Raw genomic sequence first — 10,719 nt, 5'->3', positions numbered from 1 at the left:
AAGACAGCGTGGGATGTTTCGCGTCAACATCACCAGAGAAAAATGGCAGACCGCGACAACACAAGCTGGTGCAGTCATAAATGACAGAGTAGCACTGCCAAGGGTAAGAGCCAAAACAATCTCATTAGGCTTTGTAGTGACTATTGAGACAAAACAGGAGGGAAAGATGAAACAAAACTGGACATTCACTGAGGCTTCGCAACAGATAATTTCATGGCACATTACTGTGAATCTGACAGAAGTGAGTAACTGCACATTCAGGGCATGGATGGGTTTGTGAAATGTCAGTAAATCGGTCTTAACATGCAACAAAAGTTAAAGGAAAACCATTTTAAGTGCACACAAAGTAAATCTGTGGTCAAGGAGCCAATCAATTGTCACATTTATGTCATAATTTCCACCTTGTCTTTTGAAATACGAACAAGCGATATTATTACAGCTGTGCCTGTTCTTTTGAGATTATATAAATAATGTGACAAATTCACGTCCTACAAATGAGGATTACTGCTACTTAAAATACACTGACATTATGTAATATTATTATTGCCTTTTCCTCACATTTGCTTCCTTTTTTCTGTCTTGTGCATTTTTTTTTATGTCTGACTGACAAAGCAAGCACACTGCATACTTATAAAGTAGTGACTTGTCAATCCCGACGAAGGCCTGCCCTAAGGCGTGAAATGCTTTATCATCCTTTTTGACACTAATGGATTCCGTGGATTTAAAACTAGCAAGCGGTGCCATAAACTCATAAGAAAAATGTTTATTGAGTTTATATCTCAAGTGAATGGTAGAGTAATTTTTTCAATAGATTTCAATACAGTTTCACTTATTTAATGCAACCAGAGAAACGGCACCCCTCTGGCCTTTAGAAAGAATGAAGGTTTAAGGCACTTCAGTATAGGTTTCATTGTTCATCTTCCAGCCAAATCCATCTTTTATGTGGTTAAATGTAGAGCTGGACCCATAAGGTGGTTAGTATAGCTTTAGCATGAAGGAAACCTACAATAACTAAATTTTAGCTATATATTCTTTTAGTACTGTCAGCGTTAATCTTGTTAAAATGACGTTAACGCCATGACCGCTTTAACGCGGCAAATCTTCGTTAGCGAGTTAGCGCGGATCGCTCCGTGTATGGGACTGGACAGCGCTAACGCGTTAACGAGCTAAATGCACTAACGCGTTGACGCCTTGCAGCCCCACGCACAGGGCGATCTGCGCTAACTTGCTAACGGAGATTTGCAGTGTTAATGCAGTTATGGCATTAACGTCATTTTAATGAGATTAAGGCTGACAGCACTAATATTTTTACATTTTATAGTTGCACAACTCACAGTATACAGCTTGAATAGCTTGGTCACTAGATCAAAAATAGGATGGCAACCTCCTTATGATTATGAAAAATTGGTGGTTCATGATTGCACTGACTTTTTCGCAGGGGTTGAGCATGCGACACCCTCAATGCGATGCATCTTATTGTAATAAGGGGAACAACATCTGGGATCTCTGTCCAGAAGAGTGCAGTCCTAGGAACAGCTAGGATACTGCACAGCTCCTTTAAGCTCCCAGGCCTCTGATAGAGGATACAACCTTAAAGGATATATAATCCATTCTTTTGCATTGGACTGCGAGCAGAAATGTTATTGTCAGAAACATCAGCATGGTTAGACACCACTGGATGCAAGTAAGAAAATGTTTTGTGAGATGAGTGAACTAAATCTTTTAGTGTGTGTGCGATCTAGTGAAAGGTGATGATGTATATAGATGGTTATATTTTCCCATTATGATATGCAAAATACTTGAAAGACAGGCAGCAAGGTGTCGAAGGTTTCCATGCAGCTGTCCGAGCAGAAAATCAAATCCAGGCTGATTGAGTTTAGGAACTTCATGCAGGCTTGAAAAGCAGTGAGATGTATGAGTTTTCAGCCTGTGAACTGACAGAGAATGAGCTGCCATTTGGCCTAAAAGCCATCACAGTCCCAAATCATTACTACTGTATTCACTTACAGGGATAAACAGCCACAATTCATCAGGGGGGTTAGTTTCTCCTGTGAAAATGGCAACCTTTCCCCATAACACCTGTATGAATAATTCAGCACTCTGAGCTCTATCAGAGGCTGTCAGAAATGTCAGCCGGTTGGAAGTACCCTTAGCTGCCCCGAGAGGATGTTGTCTCTACACCCTGTGGTGGGGTTAGGGGGTTGCACACTCACTAACCACACATACAGATGACCAAATGCCATAGCTTTTTCAGTGCCAGGATTCCACTGCCTGCAGGACACAGAAGTGCTGAAAGCTCAAGATACCTGCAGTGAGCAAACTGTTGTAGTTTTAAGGTTTTTTTGAGATATGATGCTGGTAGATGTGACCGTTTTTCCATAGGTGATACTGCATTCCTCAATTCCTTTGCTGAAAATAGGAGCTAGCAATTGTTATCTGCACTGCTGTCTTTGAGAAATAAACAAACTGGATTTTTTTCTGTCTTTGCTAAATACTTAAAGATGCTAATCTCACCTGACTTGGCCCAGATGCCTCCTCAGGGTAGCGATATCGACTTTGTTCCAGGCTGAGTACAACCAAATGACAAACTCTGAAAAAGAGGCTGTATAAAAAAGACACAAAAACAAAAGAAGTAACTATTATCAGTTTGCCTTCTGAGTCGAGAGCACTTCCTCAGTCATGAAAAACTCTGCAGCATCCTCATGTGACCTCTGTGGAGGCAAACTGGGCAGCAAGCTAGGAGCAAAAATTGAGATGACATTGCCTATTAAAATGACAATGGCAATTTGTCTTTACATAATTAACTTCAGTGAATAAAACTATAATGATTCTGCAAGATAAACCAATGTTTTCTACAGTATAAATTAAATAACAGGCTGTGAGAGGAGTATAAATGTGGCATATTCATTCAGCAGTCATACCTTACTTCCTCTTGTGGAATCTGGAGGGTTTCTGTTAATGGAATGACCGCCGGTCCTTGGTGGGTCATCTGTAGTCTCTTGTGAATACATCATACGTCATAGGTATATATGTACATATGCCCCTATTAATATGTGGTTAAAGATCCTTTGGCAAGTTACACCTTGACCCTGATATTTGACCACTCTTCTCAGCAGAATTGGTAAAGTGAATTTAAATTACTTGGTTTCCTGGCACGGACCCAATATTTAGCTCCTGAACACAATAACCAGTTTCCCTTCATCTGAGGGTGATGGATTCAGTCAACGTCCAGACAAAGAGGTGATACATCCAAATAACATACATGTATGTATAATTCTTTGAACTGATGATCCTGGAGTCACAAGCACTTGGAAATCAAATCTATAATTCTCATCCTTAGATCTTTCTCATCGTTCTGAGTATTAGTCAGTCCACTGAGTGCTGTCAAAAATCCTTTTTTAAAATCCAAAAGTAGTCAGTCATGATCACAAATAAGAAGTTAATGGTTCTTGGCATTATTGAATTGGCATTATTACTCAAATATTTAAACGAGTGTATATATGTATACTTTTGACCCATTACAGATCACATAAAATCTAAAATAAATTCAAAATTTGTTGTTAAAGATGTATGTTGATTAATCATACCACCCTGGAAAAAGAACAGCTCAAAGAAATTAATAATCACCCAAAACTACCATGACATGCATTCCCATGAGTGTATGTAAATTTCTGACCACTACTGTATCTTGGAATATGCTTGTAATATGTCTATATTTAACTTATAACTTGTATGTAATAAAATTTGGTTCAGATCATGTGACTGTGGAGCAATGCTGGTTCAGTATGTTTTGAGTTTTTAAATAAATCCACAACAGTGTCACCAGCAAAGGACCCCCACCATCACATCACCTCCTCCATGCTTCATTGATGATAACCATACATGTAGAGATCATCCATTCACCTTTTCTGCATCATACAAAGACACAGTGAGTGGAACCAAAGACATCAAATAGACCAAAGTACAGATTTCCACTGGTCTAATGCCCATTCCTTGTGTTGCTTACCCAAACAGATCTCTTCTGCTTGTTGCTTTTCCTTAGTAGTGGTTTCTTAGCAGCTATCCATCCATCCTCTTCCACTGTCTTAGAGTGAGAGGCATGGTACACTCTAGACAGGTCACCAGTCTGTCACAGAGCTAACACATAGACACAGACAACCATTCACACTCACATTCACACCTATGGGCAATTTATTGTTACCAATTCACCTATCCCCACAAACTGCATGTCCGTGCCACCGTGGTGCCGTTCTTAGCAGCTATTTGACTGTAAAGGCCTGATTCGCGCAGTCTCCTCTGACCAGTTGATGTAAAGATGTGTCTGCTACTAGAAGTCTGTGTGGCTCTAATCTGAGGTGATGTTAACTTGTGATTTTTGCACCTAGTGACTGGGATGAATTTATCTTCAGCAGCAGAGGTGACTCTTGGTCTTCCTTTCCTGGGGCGGTCCGCATGTGAGGCAGTTTTGTCGTACCACTTGATGGTTTTTGGGACTGCACTTGGGGACATGTTTAAAGTTTTAGCAATTTTCCGGACTGACTGACCTTCAGTTCTTAAAATAATGATAAACTGTCATTTCTCTTTACTTACCTGATTAGTTCTTGCCATATTATGAATTTTAACAGTTGTCAAATAGGACTGTCACTTGTGTACCAACCTGACTTCTGCACAACACAACTGATGGTCCCAACCCCATTAAGAAGGCAAGAAATTCCACAAATGAACCCTGACAAGACACACCTGTGAAAACCATTTCAGGTGACTATGACGGAAGGGCAAGGGTTTGCAGCTCTGTCAATAAAGCAAAGGGTGGCTAAAAACCCCTAAAATCTAAGCCATATTTAGAGTTATTTATCATTTTTTTCTTTGCTACATAATTCCATATATCTTGGTTCATATAACTGATGTCTTCAATATGTATCTACATTGTAGAAAACAAAGAAAAAAAATTATATGGTAACCACACACACACACACACACACAAATATATAAATAATAGCTGGGCCGCACTGCAGTGCATGGACAATGCTGGACATTGGACATTTAGCCTCACTTGTGTGGCAGTCTTTTAGTGCAGTATCATTATATGGGCATCAAGGTTATGTTCAGCACCCTTTTAGCAGAATTCTTCCTGGAAACATTAATGTCAGCTGGAGTCCACTTTTTTCCAACAACTCAATGAGCTAATGTTTGCTTAATTATAGGGTTAGCTATCAAGAGCTGGGCACCAATTGTTAATTGTGAACCCTTCTATTGTCGGGGACACGTTGTTTCAAAAATAACCAAGAATTTGAAGAGTTAAATCTGATTTTCGAAGCTCTTTTGTGGCAAGAATGATACACAATAGAAATAATTACTAGGGAACTGGGGATAGATGTCTAGAAATTAACTTTAAATAACCACAAACACAAAGCGCCCCTTAATTTCAATAAAAAGTTCTGCATGTCTGTGAGAGTTTCTAAAATATTGTTAGGTTAAATGGAAGCCTTCAGTCAGTTTAATGTATAACACAATGCTAATTCAACTTTAAAATTGCATTATTTACCCATGGGATGGTTTTCCTCCCCTCACAATGAGAGATGGCACAATGTTTTAATGGACGCATGATTCAAGCTTTCACCAAAAAGCAAGCCAAAGAACAAATCAGTCATCAGTCTACTTCATTTGCTCCTTCAAGGAGTCACTTTTACAGCTAAGATTGCTGCTTCAAATTATTTGTTGCTATATGGAGTGCATCCCTTGCACAAACCTTCTGTTTAACCACTTATGTTGCAGAGCAAAGCAAACCGACATCTTTTAAAAATGTTTTTAAAATGTTTCAGAAGTAAAGAATGAAAGAAACTTTTAAAACAACCTCTCAGATATTTTAGTTTTGAGTATTTAAGTCAGTGCAAATAAACATGAAATGCTGATTAAAGAAGACTATAGTACCCAGAGAGTGAATATTGATTTTTTTTGTGATTAATAAAGAAAGAAATGCCAGTCCTTTACAATGCATTCCTGCTTAAATGTATGTGAAATATTGAGATGAACTGGACAAGAACCATGCTGAGCTCAAGACTTCAAACAGGACAAGAGAAGGTGCTAGAGGGTGTGGAAATGGCAAGTCCATCATATTTCACTTTGAGCCTTCACTACGAGCGGTCCTGTCTCTGTTCGGCCCCTGCCCAGCACCACCGTCTCTCTTCATCTTCCTCCTCACCCTCCTTCTCCTCATCATCCCCCTGTCCCCACGCGCTTCTGCTGATGGATGAGCTCATTTGCTGCAAATCTCTATCGAGTCAAACCGGGACACTGTTGTTGCCTCTCTGCTACATCAGTGGGCACCGAGGATTGAGATCTCAGCATATAAATACTGTATGTGCGCATAGGAACGCACACAGAAAACGCATGTTCCAGACAGTAAATATGTGTCTGAAGGTCTGTGAAGCGGTTCTTAGTCTGTGTATTTCTGGCAAGAGCCAAGACACACACACACACACACACACACACACACACACACACACACACACACACACACACACACACACACACACACACACACACCCCCCAATGCTGTTAGTATTGCATTTGTCTTAACAGCACCACTGAGAGCTGAATCAAAAGCATTGTAAATGCAATACTTTTGAGCCGGAAAGTGCAGAAGATGAGATTGCCTGTTTTTCTTCCTTGGTGATTTACACTGTATATGGCCGCCTTCTTGTTTGCTGTAGTAATAGAGACAATGGATTGGCAGCAGGCATGGTTGAACCAATTCAAAGAACAAATTTCTTTGAGCAGTAACATTTTTTCCATGTTCAAGCATTGCTCGATATTATTTCTGACTCCCTACTAGCTGCAATAACTTGTAAAACAGCTTTCCCAAAATATATTTCGATAGATAAGTTACCCCATTGTAATGTGTCAGTTCTGATACAGACACGTCTCTCTATTTGCCGGCCAGACAGCCGACTGAGCCAACCTCGCAATAACTATGATGAATGCAGTGTCCACAGGAACAAACCAGCCATTTGACACTTCATCCCCCTTGATGCATTATCTCCTAATATCCTGCGGATCCATGGCAGGCTGTTTGAAGCCTTTTGATTTGGTGTGACTGGCCTCTGCTGAGCCCTCTCCTGTGCATAGGTGGCTCTAATCATCTTAAAATGGGCAATGTCTTACTTCAAATGTGTTTTGTTAGTGGGGGCAGTCTTTGGGGGATAAGACAGCATCTGTGTTCCTGATTAGGAAAACTGCCTTCAAAACTCTCTCTCACAGATCCTCTCTCACTGGAGTCACACGGAGGTCGCCTTAAAGTAAACTGGGTCACGGATGCGTTCCCCATTGTTTGACTGCAAGTCCAAGATGTGTTGTCGTCTGGGTCTAGAATTGTTTATTTTGCGACACAGTTGCGTAAAGAGAAAACTCAGCGTCCATTAAAAGACGAAGTGACAGGTCTGGATGAGTCTACTCTGCGTGGCCTGTGGGGAGGGGGAGGGGCTGATGAATGAGTGATAGAAGCCCTGCCGTGAAATGAAAGGGATCACATACACAGAGAGATATAAAGATACCACTTGTGAAGGGTATTAGCAGTTCAAGGCAGGAAAACAGGAGGGACCATGAAGATGTTCTGATTTTTAGCAGCTGCCAGATGGGATGGCATGAATCAGAAATCAGGAAAAAAAAAAGAGAAAAGATGGAGAAAGGGAGTCTAGTTCCTTCAAAAGACATTTATTATTTTGGGCGAAATGAATAAAGTTCCAGTGATCTTTGAAGTTAATCCTGATTCAAAGCATCAAAACGATTTGGCAATGATGTGTTTACAGTGGGGTGGGGAAACTCATCATCTGAGAGAATATATTCTGAAGTCTCTCATTCCCCCTTATTCTCACATTAGCACACACACAAACAAAACTGTACTGAACTGGGCTGGAGTCATGCTGTCTATGGAGGCTAACAACAACACATCTTTCCATGTGTTGCTCCTATATTCATGTTCACTCGATTTCCCGGATGTGACGGCCATTTAGGATTTTCACTTCATACCCGGGGAGCTTCTTTATCAGCGCTGCTCTCAGCAGCAGTTCTCAGCAGTGTGATTTTATTTTTTGAAAATTAGTTTTTTTACTCTGTTTCTCACATCAAATGTAGAATTTCTGTTTACATGCATAAGTATCTAACTCCATCCACCAATCTTCTTATGAAGAGTAATGTGAAAAAGAAAGATTTCAGGGACTCCAAGCAGTGCGATGAATAACCCGCCCCACGATTTAGTTGCTTGTTAGAACCACTTTTAGCAGCAGTAACTTGAAGCAATCATTTTCTACATCGCTTTATCAGATCATTGTGGAACAATTGTGGTTTACTATTCTTTACACTGTTGCTTCATTTCATTGAGGTTTACAGGCATTTATTCGTGCACAGATCCTGGGACAGCAGTTTATTGGGTTGAGGTTTGGACTTTGACTGCTCCACTGAAGCACCTTTGGTCTCCACTTTGCTCTTGTCTGGACATTGTTCCACAAGTCCTGTGGTTTGTTCCAATGCAACTTTGCAAACCTAAGCTATCCCCACTATGTTCTTGTTGGAGAGAAGAGACTTACTCCTACTAAGACTCATCCAAGATCCTGTCACAGTTTCACTTGTCACTTGTGTCACAGAGGAAGGAAGAGGAACCAAATGCAGACACTTGGAACTAAACTATAATTTAACAAAAAGCAAGCCGTTTATTTGTGGCTGGGAAAAGGTACAAAACAAAAGGCAGATGCACACTGAGGCGAAACTGACTAGAACTAAACTGAAAAAACTAAATGCTAAACACAACAGACAAAGAACGAAACCTTGACGATGATTAAAAACCTGGAAACATGACGAGAACTCGACAGGCAGCCTGAGAAGCAATGAATGAAAACACGCAGACTAAATGCACACAGAAGGTGATCAGAGGGAGTGGAAACACACGAGGAAACAGCTGATTAGAATGAACATAATGATGCCACAGGGGAAGTGAAACCAAACACAATGAACATGGGACACCAGACCTCTGCAAAATAAAACAGGAAACATTAGGAGACCTGGACATGACAACACGAGCTTGACAAGATAAGACATGCAGACATGAAACACATGAAGGGCGAGGGAGACTTAAACACAGAATAGAATAGAATAGAATAGAATAGAATAGCCTTTATTGTCATTGTACAGAGTACAACAAAATTGGAGTGCCACTCCCTTGGTGCAAGTTTCAATAATAAATATAAATGTAAAATATAAAAAGTACAAAAAAAAACAATCGTAAGTACTCAAACAATAGTATGTACAATATATACAGGATAGCAGCATTAATATGATGACAGTGACGGTATGGAATAGGTTCAATTGTTTTTGTGCTTATTTACTACGGTGATAGCTCTGGGAAAGAAGCTATCCCTGAATCTGTTTGTCCTGGTTTTATGTGACCTGTACCGTCAGCCTGACGGTAATAGTTCAAACAGTTGGTTGCTGGGGTGAGAGTGGTCCTTGATGATATTGCCAGCTCTGCTGAGGTGCCGAGAGTTTGCAGTGACCTCCAGGCTGGGCAGAGAGCAGCCAGTGATCTTCTGGGCTGTGTTGATGACCCTCTGCAGTACTTTCCTGTCTGCAGCTGAGCACCCTGCATACCATGTTGTTATGCCGTACGTTAGGATGCTCTCTATGGTGGCTCTGTAAAATGTCACCAGCAGCCTCTCCTCCAGGTTGTTCCTCCTGAGCACTCTCAGAAAGTGGAGACGCTGCTGGGCCTTTTTAACCACCGCTGTAGTATTTGCAGTCCAGGAGAGGTCATCAGATATCTGCACGCCCAGAAACCTCATGGAGTGTACCCTCTCCACACAGCTCCCGTGAATGTAAAGTGGGGCCGGGTCTGCTCTGCCCTTCCTGAAGTCCAAGATAAGTTCTTTAGTTTTCGTGGTGTTCAGTTGGAGGTTGTTAACTGAACACCACTCAGTCAGTCTGTTGACCTCATCTCTGTAGTCCGACTCATCCCCCCTTGAGATGAGTCCAACCACTGTGGTGTCATCCACGAACTTTATGATGGTGTTTGAGAGATGGGTAGGGGAGCAGTCGGATGTGTAGAGCGTAAACAGGAGGGGACTCAAAACACATCCTTGTGGAGACCCGGTGCTGAGTGTGATGGTGCTGGACCGGTGGGGGCCGAGTCTGACAGACTGTGGTCTATTTGTCAGGAAGTCCTTGATCCAGAGGCAGATGGGGGTGGAGAGTCCCAGGTGAGACAGTTTCTGGACCAGGATCTCCGGGATGATATGATTGAATGCTGAGCTGAAGTCCAGAAAGAGCATTCTCACATAGCTTCCTCGGTGCTCCAGGTGACTCAGCGCAGTGTGGAGCGCTATGGTGATAGCGTCCTCGGTGGAACGATTTGTCCTGTAGGCAAATTGGTGGGGGTCCAGAGTGGGAGGCAGACCGGCCCTGATGTGCTGACAGACCAGTCTCTCAAAGCACTTCATCACTACAGGCGTAAGTGCAACAGGCCTGTAGTCATTTGGGCTGGCCACAGCTGTCTTCTTGGCGATGGGGATGATGGTGGAGGTTTTGAGGCAGGGCGGGACGGTGTTTGATGACAAGGAAAGGTTGAAGGTTTTAGTGAAGACTCCGGTCAGTTCGTCAGCACATGCTCTGAGAACCTTTCCATGTATTCCATCAGGACCTGCCGCCTTCCTGGGATTCACTGACCTTAGA

The sequence above is a fragment of the Rhamphochromis longiceps genome, linkage group LG12 (genome assembly GCF_057381845.1).
Source record: "Rhamphochromis longiceps isolate RC_006_pf linkage group LG12, R_longiceps_female_GT1.1, whole genome shotgun sequence".
NCBI lineage: Eukaryota > Metazoa > Chordata > Actinopteri > Cichliformes > Cichlidae > Rhamphochromis > Rhamphochromis longiceps.
This window is presented reverse-complemented; position numbering follows the sequence as displayed.